The sequence below is a fragment of the Gorilla gorilla genome, chromosome 1, assembly GCF_029281585.2.
Source record: "Gorilla gorilla gorilla isolate KB3781 chromosome 1, NHGRI_mGorGor1-v2.1_pri, whole genome shotgun sequence".
NCBI lineage: Eukaryota > Metazoa > Chordata > Mammalia > Primates > Hominidae > Gorilla > Gorilla gorilla.
The window spans coordinates 191,642,336-191,654,482 of NC_073224.2; the positions used below are offsets into that span (position 1 = coordinate 191,642,336).

General features: G+C 37.2%; 1 protein-coding gene across 8 annotated transcripts in view; it reads left to right on the forward strand.

Annotated features, from left to right (window-relative positions):
- SPATA6 (spermatogenesis associated 6) overlaps nt 1-12,147 on the forward strand; it is a 171,734-nt gene that overhangs the window by 142,529 nt on the left and 17,058 nt on the right. The window lies entirely within an intron of this gene.

Consider the following 12,147-nt stretch of genomic DNA (forward strand, 5'->3'; position numbering starts at 1 on the left):
AGTGAACACGAACCCTGCACCAAACCTTGCAGTCCATAACCCTGAAACTGTAAATGAACCCAAGAAGAACAAGTATGCAAAAGAGGCTTGGCCAGGCAAGAAGCCCACATCTTCCTTACTGATATATTTTTGGTCATGGAGAAATGTGGGATTGGGTGGGAATGGGGTGGAAGGTTGATGGGGAGCTAGTGAACTAGGGAGAAAAACTTTCTATGTGTGCAGTATCAGTTTTGTTTTTTGGTGGGGTCTTTAGGTTTTTTCCAAATATAAAATTGCATCATCTGCAAGGAAAGATAATTAGACTTCTTTGTTTCCAATAAAGTTGGATGCCCTTTCTTTCTTTCTGGTCTGATTGCTCCAGGTAGGACTTCCAGTGCTATATTGAATAACAGTGGTGAAAGTGAGCATCCTTGTCGTGTTACAGATCTTAGGGGAAGGGTTTTCAGTTATTCCCCACTCAGTATGATACTAGCTGTGGGTCTGTTGTATATGGCTTTTATTGTGTTGAGATATGTTCTTTATATACTCAGTTTTTTTGAGAGTTTTTATTATGAAGGGGTGTTGAATTTTATAACATGCTTTTTTAGTATTAATTGAAATGATTATATGATTTTTGTCCTTCATTCTGTTGATACGATGTATCACATTGATTGATTTGCTTATGTTGAACCATCCTTGCATCCCTGAAATAAATCTCACTTGGTCATGATAAATAATCTTTCTAATGTATTGTCAAATTCTATTTGCTAGTATTTTGCTGAGAGTTTTTATATCAATGTTCATCAGGGTTATTGATCTGTAGTTTTCTTTCTCTGATGTGTCTTTGTCTGGTTTTGGTATCAGGATAGTACTTGACCATGTAATGAGTTTGAAAGTGCTCCCTCCTCTATTTTTTGGAATAGTTTGTTTAGGATTGGTATTAGTTCTACTTCCAATGTTTGGGTTGCAAGGCGTGATGGCTCATCCCTGTAATCCCAGCATTTTGGGAGGCCAAGGCGGGAGGATCTCTTGAGCCCAGGAGTTTGAGACCAGCTTGGGCAACATGGTGAGACCTTGTCTCTACAAATAATAATAATAATAGAGTAGGTAGGCGTGGTGGCATACATCTGTTGTCCTAGCTACTTGGGAGGCTGAGATGGGAGAATCGCTTGAGCCCTGGCAGTCGAGGCTGCAGTGAGCTGTGATCACACCGCTGTCCTCCAGCCTGGGCAACAGAGTGAGATCCCATCTCAAAAATAAAATAAAATAACAACAAAGTAATAAAATAAAATAACAAAAATAAATGTTTGATAAAATTATTTAGTGAATCCATCGAGCCCTGTGCTTTTCTTTGCTAGGAGACTTTTTATTACAGTTTTCATATTATTACGTATTAGTCTATTCAAGTTTTGGATTTCCTCATGTTTCAATCTTGGTAAGTTTTACGTGTTTAGGAATTTGTACATTTTTTTCTAGGTTTTCCAATTTATGGAATACAGACGCTCATAGTATCCTCTAATGATCCTTTGAAATTCTGCCATATCTTTTGTAACGCCTTCTGTTTCATCTCTGTTTTTATTTATTTGGGTCTTCTCTTTTTTTTTTTTCTGTTGGTGTGGCTAAAGGTTTGTTGATTTTGTTTATCCTTTCTTTTTTATTATACTTTAAGTTCTGTGGTAGATGTGCACAAGATGCAGGTTTGTAACATCAGTATACATGTGCAATGTTGGTTTGCTGCACCCATCAACTCATCATTTACATTAGGTATTTCTCCTAATGCTATCCCTCCCCCAGCCCCCCACCCCTCGACAGGTCCTGGTGTGTGATGTTCCCCTCCCTGTGTCCATGTGTTCTCATTGTTCAACTCCCACATATGAGTGAGAACATGCACTGTTTGGTTTTCTCTTCTTGTGTTATTTTACTGAGAATGATGGTTTCCAGTTTCATCCCTGTCCCTGCAAAGGACATGAACTCATCATTTTTATGGCTGCATAGTATTCCATGGTGTATATGTGCCACATTTTCTTAATCCAGTTTATCACTGATGGGCATTTTGGTTGGTTCCAAGACTTTGCTCTTATGAACAGTGCTGCAGTAAACATATGTGTGCATGTGTCTTTATAGTAGAATGATTTATAATCCTTTGGGTATATACCCAGTAATGGGATTGCTGGGTCAAATGGTATTTCTGGTTCTAGATCCTTGAGGAATTGGCACACTGTCTTCCACAGTGGTTGAAGTAACTTACACTCCTACCAACAGTGTAAAAGGGTTCCTATTTCTCTACATCCTCTCCAGCATCTGTTATTTCCTGACTTTTTAATGATCGCCATTCTAACTGGCATGAGATGATATCTCATTGTGGTTTTGATTTGCATTTCTCTAATGACCAGTGATGATGAGCAGTTTTTCGTAAGTTTGTTGGCTGCATAAATGTCTTCTTTTGAGAAGTGTCTGTTCATATCCTTCACCCATTTTTTGATGGGGTTGTTTGTTTTCTTGTAAATTTGTTTAAATTCTTTGTAGATTCTGGATATTAGACCTTTGTCAGATGGATAGATTGCAAAAATTTTCTCCCATTCTGTAGGTTGCCTGTTCACTCTGATGACAGTTTCTTTTGCTGTGCAGAAGCTCTTTAGTTTAATTAGATCCGATTTGTCTATTTTGGCTTTTGTTGCCATTGCTTTTTGGGTTTTAGTCATGAAGACTTTGCCCATGCCTATGTCCTGAATGGTATTGCTGAGGTTTTCATCTAGGGTTTCTATGGTTTTAGGTCTTACATTTAAGTTTTTAATCCATCTTGAGCTAATTTTTATATAAGGTGTAAGGAAGGGATCCAGTTTCAGCTTTCTGCATATGGCTAGTCAGTTTTCCCAGCCCCATTTATTATATAGGGAATCACTTCCCCATTGCTTGTTTTTGTCAGATTTGTCAAAGATCAGATGGTTATAGATATGTGGTGGTATTTCTGAGGCCTCTGTTCTACTTTGTTCATTTTTGTATTGTTTTATTTAATTCAACTTTATTTCTTTCTTCTCTTTAGTATTTCTTTACTTCTACTAATTTTGGCTTTGGTTTATTCTTGCCTTTCTAGTTCTTTAAGATGCATCATTAGGTTGTTCATTTGAAGAATTTTGTCTTTTTTTTTTTTCCCACCTACTTGTCGTCTTTTTAAATGTAGGCGCTTACTGCTATAAGCTTTCCTCTTAGTACTGCTTTTGCTGTATCCCATAGATTTTGGTATGTTGTATTTTCATGTACATTTACTTTAAGAAATTTTAAAATTTTCTTCTTAATATGTTTATTGACCCACTGGTTATCCAGGAGCATGTTATTTAATTTCCGTCTGTTGGTGTAGTGTCCAAAATTTCTCTTGTTATTGATTTCCAGTTTTATTCCATTGTGGTCAGAGAAGACACATGATATAATTTCAACTTTTTAAGACTTGTTTTGGGGCCTGACATATGATTCACCCTTGAGAATGATCCATGTGCTGAGGAGAAGAATCTGTATTCTGCAGCCCTTAGATGAACTGTTCTGTAAATATCTATTAGGTTTATTTAGGCTATAGTGCAGATTAAGTCTGGTATTTCTTTGCTGATTTTATGTCTGGATGTCTGTCTAGTACTGAAAGTGGAGTGTTGAAGTCCCCATTTATTACTGTATTGGGATCTATCTCTTTAGCTCTAATAATATTTGCTCTATATATCTGGTTGCTCCAATGTTGGGTGATATATATTTATAATTGTTACATCCTCTTGCTGAATTGATTGCTTTATCATTATATAGTGAACTTGTCTCTTTTTATAATTTTTATCTTGAAATCTATTTCATCTGATATAAGTTTAGCTACTTCTACTCTTTTTTGATTTCCATTTGCATGAAATCTTTTCCCATTCCTTTGTTTTCAGTCTATGTGTGTCCTTATGGATGCAGTGTGTTTCTTGTAGGCAAGAAATTGTTGATTATTGTTGTTGTTGTTGTTGTTTTTAATTTATTTAACCACTCCATGTCTTTTGAACGGAGAAGTCTGTCCATTTTCATTCAGTGTTATTATTGATAAGTAAAGACTTACTTCTGCCATTTTTGTAGTTTCCTGGTTGTTCTGTGGTCTTATCTTCCTTCTTTTCTTCCTGTCTTCCTGTTAGTGAAGGCGATTTTCTCTGACGGTGTGTTTTAATTTTTTGCCCTTTATTTTTTGTGTTATGTTGTATTATTTTAGATTTGAAGTTAACATGAGGCTTACAAATAATATGTCATAACCCTTTGTTTTAAACTGATGACAACTTAACACTGATTGCTTAAACAAACAAGCAAAAAGAAAATGAATAAAAACTCCACACTTTAATTTCATCTCCCCTCTTTTTAACTTTTTGTTGTTCCTATTTTTATCTTACTTTACTGTCTATGTCTTGAAAAGTCGTTGTCTTCATTATTTCTGATAGGTTCATCTTTTAGTATTTCTACTGAAGATATAAGTAGTTTGCCACATTTAGTGTTATAATATGCTGTGTTTTTCTGTGTGCTTACTATTACCAACAAGTTTTATACCTTCAGATGATTTGTTATTGCTCATTAACATCCTTTTCTTTCATATTGAAGAACTTCCTTTTGCATTTCTCATAGGACAGGTCTGCTGTTGACGAAGTCCCTCAGCTCTTGTTTGTCTGGGAAAGTCTTTATTTCTCCTTAATGTTTGAAAGATCTTTTTGCCAGATATACTATTCTACAATAAAAGGTTTTCCTTCAGCACTTTAAATACATGTTGCTACCCTTTCCTGGCCTGTAAGGTTTCCACTGAGAAGTCAGCTTGCTGCCGGATGTTTTGGAGTTCATTTGTGTGTTACTTGTTTTTCTCTTGCTGCTTTTTGGATCTTTTCTTTATCTTTGGTATTCGGCAGTTGGACTGTAAAATGTCTTGAGGTAGTCTTAGTTGGGTTAAATCTTCTTGGTGTGCTATAACCCTCTTGTACTTGATTACCAACATCTTTATCTAGGCTTTGGAAGTTCTCTGTTATTATCCCTTTGAATAAAATTTCTACCCTATCTCTTTTTCTACCTCCTCTTTAAGGCCAATACCTCTTAGATTTGTCCTTTTGAGACTATTTGAGCAATGGTGGTGACTGTTGTAGGAGACAAAGGGCTCATCAACAGCCTCTGGGGACTGGGCTCTCAGAGAAATGCTGAGCTGCAGTGCTAGTCCACAGGCGGGGAAGGGTGGCTGCACTGGGGGCATGACACTAAGGCAGGGGTGCCTTTTTCTGCAGGGAGCAGTGGAAGTGGGAAGTTGCACAGTGCATAGTTTGCCCTCTTCTCCATACTGTGGATGTGGTATCTGTCTTTGGGGCATGTGAAAGTGCCCAGCCTTCCTCCTTGGTTGGGTGCAGCATTTGGCACCAGGATGCTCAGGGATCACAAGCCTGTGGGATTCCACCTGGGCTTGAGCAGTGCCTGTACACAATCTCCAGGTGGCTCGCTGTGTTAGTCTGGAGGTGCTGGAGCAGGGGTGCAGGGTCAACAGGGCTCTGCAGTGAATAGGATTACAATGTTCTGTGATGGAAGGGTGGAATACTGAGGATCTCTTATTTAGTCATCCCTTTCCTGCTTTAGGGAACCTTTCCTAGCTCTGCGCCAGTCCTGCTTGGAGGGCTGCCTGACTTCACTGTCTTCTTTCCTTGATTTTCATGGCTTCTCTGGTGAATTTCATTGTGCTCTCTTAGACAATCTACTTGAAGTGTTAGCATTTCCTTGCTATTTTGATTGCTCTCCATGAGAGAGGCGCTCACTAGCTGCTTATAGTTATCTGCCTTATTACTGGATTTTGAGAGCTCTTTATATATTCTGAGTACAAGTCCCATCTTAGATAATAAGGTTAGCAAATATATTCTTATGTTTGTGGTTTGTCTTCCACCTTCCTAATACTGTGTTTTGAAGCATAAAAGCTTTTTAAATTTTGATGAAATCCAACTTTTCTATGTTTTCTTTGGTTACTTTTGCTTAGGATATCTCAGAAATTGTTGCTTAGTCTAGGGACATAAAAATTTATGCGTATGTTTTCTAAGAGTTTTACAGTATTGGCCTTTACATTTAGGTCATTGATCAGTTTTGAGTTGATTTTTGTATTTTGTGTGAGATAGAGAGTCCAAATTAATTCTTTTCCATGTGGAAATCTGGTTGTCACAGCACCATTTCTTAAAAAGATCACTCCCCCATTGAATTGTCTTGGCATCTTTATAAAAAAATCAGTTGACTATAAATGTATGGGTTTATTTCTGGATTCTTAATTCTGTTTCATTGATCTATATATCTGTCCTTATGCTATTATCATACTATTTTGATTGTGATGGCTTTTGTAGTAAATTTTGATATCAGGAATTGTTAGTCTTCCACCTTTTCTTCTTTTTCAAGAATAACTATTCTAGGTCCTTTGCATTTCTGTATGAATTTTAGGATCAACTTTTCAATTTTTGCAAGAAAACTGTGGCCGGAATTGTATAGGAATTGTGTTGGCTCTCTAGATCATTTTGGAGGATATTGCTTTCTTAATAATAATTGTTTAAATATCTTTTGATCTGTGAAGATAGCACTTTAAAAATTTATTTATGTCATCTTATATGAAATATGTTTTATAGTTCAGTGTTCATTTTAAGCTATTAAAAATCAAGTTTACTCCTAAGTATTTTGTTATTTTTGATGCTATTTTATATGGTATTGTTTCCTTAATTTTATTTTCAGATTGTTTATTGATAGTGTTTAGGAATACAATGCATTTTCATATGTTAATCTTAAATCCTGAGATCTTGCTGAACTTATTTTATTAGCTCTAATAGTTATTTTGTGTATGTGTGTGGAATTTTTAAAATACAGAATCATCTTATCTGCAAATAGAAATATTTTTATTTCCTTTCTGATCTGGATTTCTCTTATGTCATATTCTTGGCTAATTGTTCTGGATAGCACCCCCAATATACTGCTGAATAGAAGTGGGGAGAGTGCCCATCCTTGTTTTATTCCTGATCTTAGAAGATTTCACTCCTTTAAAAATAAGTATGCTATTAGCTGTATGTTTTTAACAGATGGCATTTACCATCTTGAGGAATTTCCTTCTCCTAGTTTGTTGAATGTTGTTGGTATTTGTCAAATGCTTTCCCTGCATCTATTGCGATGATCCTATCATTTTGTCCTTTATTCTGTTAATATGACCTTATATTGATTGAATTTTATATGAGTCAACCTTGCATTGTTTGGATAATTCCCACTTGGTTATGGTGTATAATTCTTTTTATGTCTTGCTGGATTTGGCTTGCTAGTATTTTACTGAGAAATTTTGCATCTGTATTCATAAAATGTATTGGTTTTCAGGGTTTTTTTTTATTGTGTTATATTTGCTTTTGGTATCAAAGGAATAAAGACCTTATAGAAGGAGTTGGTGAGTTCTTCTTCCTCTTAAATTTTTGGGAAGAAGTTGTAAAGATTTGGTGTTCATTCTTCTTAAATGTATAACACCATGAAGCTATGTGCTTTTGAGCTCTTCTTTGTGTTTTTTTTTTAATTATACTTTAAGTTTTAAGGTACATGTGCACAACGTGCAGGTTTGTTACATATATACACATGTGCTATGTTGGTGTGCTGCACCCATTAACTCATCATTTAACATTAGGTGTATCTCCTAATGCTATCCCTCCCCTCTCCCCCAACCCCACAACAGGCCCCAGTGTGTGATGTTCCCCTTCCTGTGTCCATGTGTTCTCATTGTTCAGTTCCCAGCTATGAGTGAGAACATGCGGTGTTTGGTTTTTTGTCCTTGCGATAGTTTGCTGAGAATGATGGTTTCCAGCTTCATCCATGTCCCTACAAAGGACATGAACTCATCATTTTTTATGGCTGCATAGTATTCCATGGTGTATATATGCCACATTTTCTTAATCCAGTCTATCATTGTTGGACATTTGGGTTGGTTCCAAGTCTTGCTATGGTGAATAGTGCTGCGATAAACATTTGTGTGCATGTGTCTTTATCACAGCATGATTTATAATCCTTTGGGTATATACCCAGTAATGGGAAGGCTGGGTCAAATGGTATTTCTAGTTGTAGATCCCTGAGGAATCACCACGCTGACTTCCACAATGGTTGAACTAGTTTACAGTCCCACCAACAGTGTAAAAGTGTTCCTATTTCTCCACATCCTCTCCAGCACCTGTTGTTTCCTGACTTTTTAATGATCGCCATTCTAACTGGTGTGAGATGGTATCTCATTATGGTTTTGATTTGCATTTCTCTGATGGCCAGTGATGATGAGCATTTTTTCATGTGTCTGTTGGCTGCATAAATATCTTGTTTTGAGAAGTGTCTGTTCATATCCTTTGCCCACTTTTTGATGGGGTTGTTTTTTTCTTGTAAATTTGTTTTAGTTCATTGCAGATTCTGGATATTAGCCCTTTGTCAGATTAGTAGATTGCAAAAATTTTCTCCCATTCTGTGAGTAGCCTGTTCAGTCTGATGGTAGTTTCTTTTGCTGTGCAGAAGCTGTTTAGTTTAATTAGATCCCATTTGTCAATTTTGGCTTTTGTTGCCACTGCTTTTGGTGTTTTAGACATGAAGTCCTTGCCCATGCCTATGTCCTGAATGGTATTGCCTAGGTTTTCTTCTAGGGTTTTTATGGTTTTAGGTCTAACAAGTAAGTCTTTAATCCATCTTGAATTGATTTTTGTATAAGGTGTAGGAAGGGATCCAGTTTCAGCTTTCTAAATATGGCTAGCCAGTTTTCCCAGCACTATTTATTAAATAGGGAATCCTTTCCCCATTTTTTGTTTTTCTCAGGTTTGTCAAAGATCAGATAGTTGTAGATATGCGGCATTATTTCTGAGGGCTCTGTTCTGTTCAATTGGTCTTTATCTCTGTTTTGGTACCAGTACCATGCTGTTTTGGTTACTGTAGCCTTGTAGTATAGTTTGAAGTCAGGTAGCGTGATGCCTCCAGCTTTGTTCTTTTGGCTTAGAATTGACTTGGTAATGTGGGCTCCTTTTTGTTTCCATATGAACTTTAAGGTAGTTTTTTCCAGTTCTATGAAGAAAGTCACTGGTAGCTTGATGGGGTTGGCGTTGAATCTGTAAATTACCTTGGGCAGTATGGCCATTTTCACAATATTGATTCTTCCTACCCGTGAGCATGGAATGTTCTTCCATTTGTTTGTATCTTTTATTTCCTTGAGCAGTGGTTTGTAGTTCTCCTTGAAGAGGCCCTTCACATCCCTTTTAAGTCAGTTTCCAAGTATTTTATTCTCTTTGAAGCAATTGTGAATGGGAGTTCACTCATGATTTGGCTCTCTGTTTGTTCTTGGTATATAAGAATCCTTGTGATTTTTTCACATTGATTTTGTATCCTTAAACTTTGCTGAAGTTGCTTATCAGCTGAAGGAGATTTTGGGCTGAGATGATGGGGTTTTCTAGATATACAATCATGTCATCTGCAAACACGGACAATTTGACTTCCTCTTTTCCTAATTGAATACCCTTTATTTCCTTCTCCTTCCTGATTGCCGTGGCCAGAACTTCCAACACTATGTTGAATAGGAGTGGTGAGAGAGGGCATGCCTGTCTTGTGCCAGTTTTCAAAGGGAATGCTTCCAGTTTTTGCCCATTCAGTATGATATTGGCTGTGGGTTTGTCATAGATAGCTCTTATTATTTTGAGATACATCCCATCAATACCTAATTTATTGAGAGTTTTTAGCATGAAGGTTGTTGAATTTTGTCACAGGCCTTTTTTGCATCTATTAAGATAATCATGTGGTTTTTGTCTTTGGTTCTGTTTATATGTTGGATTATGTTTATTGATTTGTGTATGTTGAACCAGCCTTGCATCCCAGGGATGAAGCCCACTTGATCATGATGGATAAGCTTTTTGATGTGTTGCTGGATTCAGTTTGCCAGTATTTTATTGAAGATTTTTGCCTCTATGTTCATTAGGGATATTGGTCTAAAATTCTCTTTTTTGTTATGTCTCTGCCAGGCTTTGGTATCACGATGATGCTGGCTTCATAAAATGAGTTAGGGAGGATTCCCTCTTTTTCTGTTGATTGGAATAGTTTTAGAAGGAATGGTACCAGGTCCTCCTTGTACCTCTGGTAGAATTCGGCTGTGAATCCGTCTGGTCCTGGGCTTTTTTTGGTTGGTAAGCTATTAATTATTGCCTCAATTTCAGATCCTGTTATTGGTCTATTCAGAGATCCAGCTTCTTCCTGGTTTAGTCTTGGGAGGGTGTATGTATCGAGGAATTTATCAATTTCTTCTAGATTTTCTAGTTTATTTGCATAGAGGTGTTTATAGTATTCTCTGATGGTAGTTTGTATTCCTGTGTGATTGGTGGTGATATCCCCTTTATCATTTTTTATTGCGTTTATTTGATTCTTCTCTCTTCTTTATTAGTGTTGCTAGTGGTCTATCAATTTTGTTGATCTTTACAAAATACCAGCTCCTGGATTCATTGATTTTTTGAAGGGTTTTTTGTGTCTCTGTCTCCTTCAGTTCTCCTCTGATCTTAGTTATTTCTTGTCTTCTGCTAGCTTTTGAATGTGTTTGCTCTTGCTTCTGTAGTTCTTTTAATTGTGATGTTAGGGTGTCAATTTTAGATCTTTCCTGCTTTGTCTTGTGGGCATTTAGTGCTATAAATTTCCCTCTACACAGTGCTTTAAATGTGTCCCAGAGATTCTGGTATGTAGTGTCTTTGTTCTTATTGGTTTCAAAGAACATCTTTATTTCTGGCTTCATTTCATTATGTACCCAGTAGTCATTCAGGAGCAGGTTGTTCAGGTTCCATGTAGTTGAGCAGTTTTGAGTGAGTTTCTTAATCCTGAGTTCTAGTTTGATTGCACTGTGGTCTGAGACACAGTTTGTTATAATTTCTGTTCTTTTACATTTGCTGAGGAGTGCTTTACTTCCAACTATGTGGTCAGTTTTTTAATAGGTGTGGTGTGGTGCTGAAAAGAATGTATATTCTGTTGATTTGGGGTGGAGAGTTCTGTAGATGTCTATTAGGTCCGGTTGGTGCAGAGCTCAGTTCAATTCCTGGATATCCTTGTTAACTTTGTGTCTCGTTGATCTGTCTAATGTTGACAGTGGGGTGTTAAAGTCTCCCATTATTATTGTGTGGGAGTCTAAGTCTCTTTGTAGGTCTCTAAGGACTTGCTTTATGAATCTGGATGCTCCTGTATTGGGTGCATATCTATTTAGGATAGTTAGCTCTTCTTGTTGAATTGATCCCTTTACCATTATGTAATGGCCTTCTTTGTCTCTTTTGATCTTTGTTGGTTTAAAGTCTGTTTTATCAGAGACTAGGATTGCAACCCCTGCCTTTTTTTGTTTTCCATTTGCTTGATCTTCCTCCATCCCTTTATTTTGAGCCTATGTGTGTCTCTGCACATGAGATGGGTTTCCTGAGTACAGCACACTGATGGGTCTTGACTCTTTATCCAGTTTGCCAGTCTTTGTCTTTTAATTGGAGTATTTAGCCCATTTACATTTAATGTTAATATGGTTATGTGTGAATTTGATCCTGTCATTATGATGTTATCTGGTTATTTTGCTCGTTAGTTGATGCAGTTTCTTCCTAGCCTCGATGGTCTTTACAATTTGGCATGTTTTTGCAGTGGCTGGTACCGGTTGTTCCTTTCGATGTTTAGTGCTTCCTTCAGGAGCTCTTGTAAGGCAGGCCTGGTGGTGACAAAATCTCTCAGCATTTGCTTGTCTGTAAAGTATTTTATTTCTCCTTCACTTATGAAGCTTAGTTTGGCTGGATATGAAATTCTGGGTTGAAAATTCTTTTCTTTAAGAATGTTGAATATTGGCCCCCACTCTCTTCTGGCTTGTAGAGTTTCTGCCGAGAGATCCGCTGTTAGTCTGATGGGCTTCCCTTTGTGGGTAACCTGACCTTTCTCTCTGGCTGCCCTTAACATTTTTTCCTTCATTTCAACTTTGGTGAATCTGACAATTATGTGTCTTGGAGTTGCTCTTCTTGAGGAGTATCTTTGTGGCGCTCTCTGTATTTCCTGAATTTGAATGTCGGCCTGCATTGCTAGTCTGGGGAAGTTCTCCTGGAAAATATCCTGTGGAGTGTTTTCCAACTTGGTTCCATTCTCCCCGTCACTTTCAGGTACACCAATGAGACATAG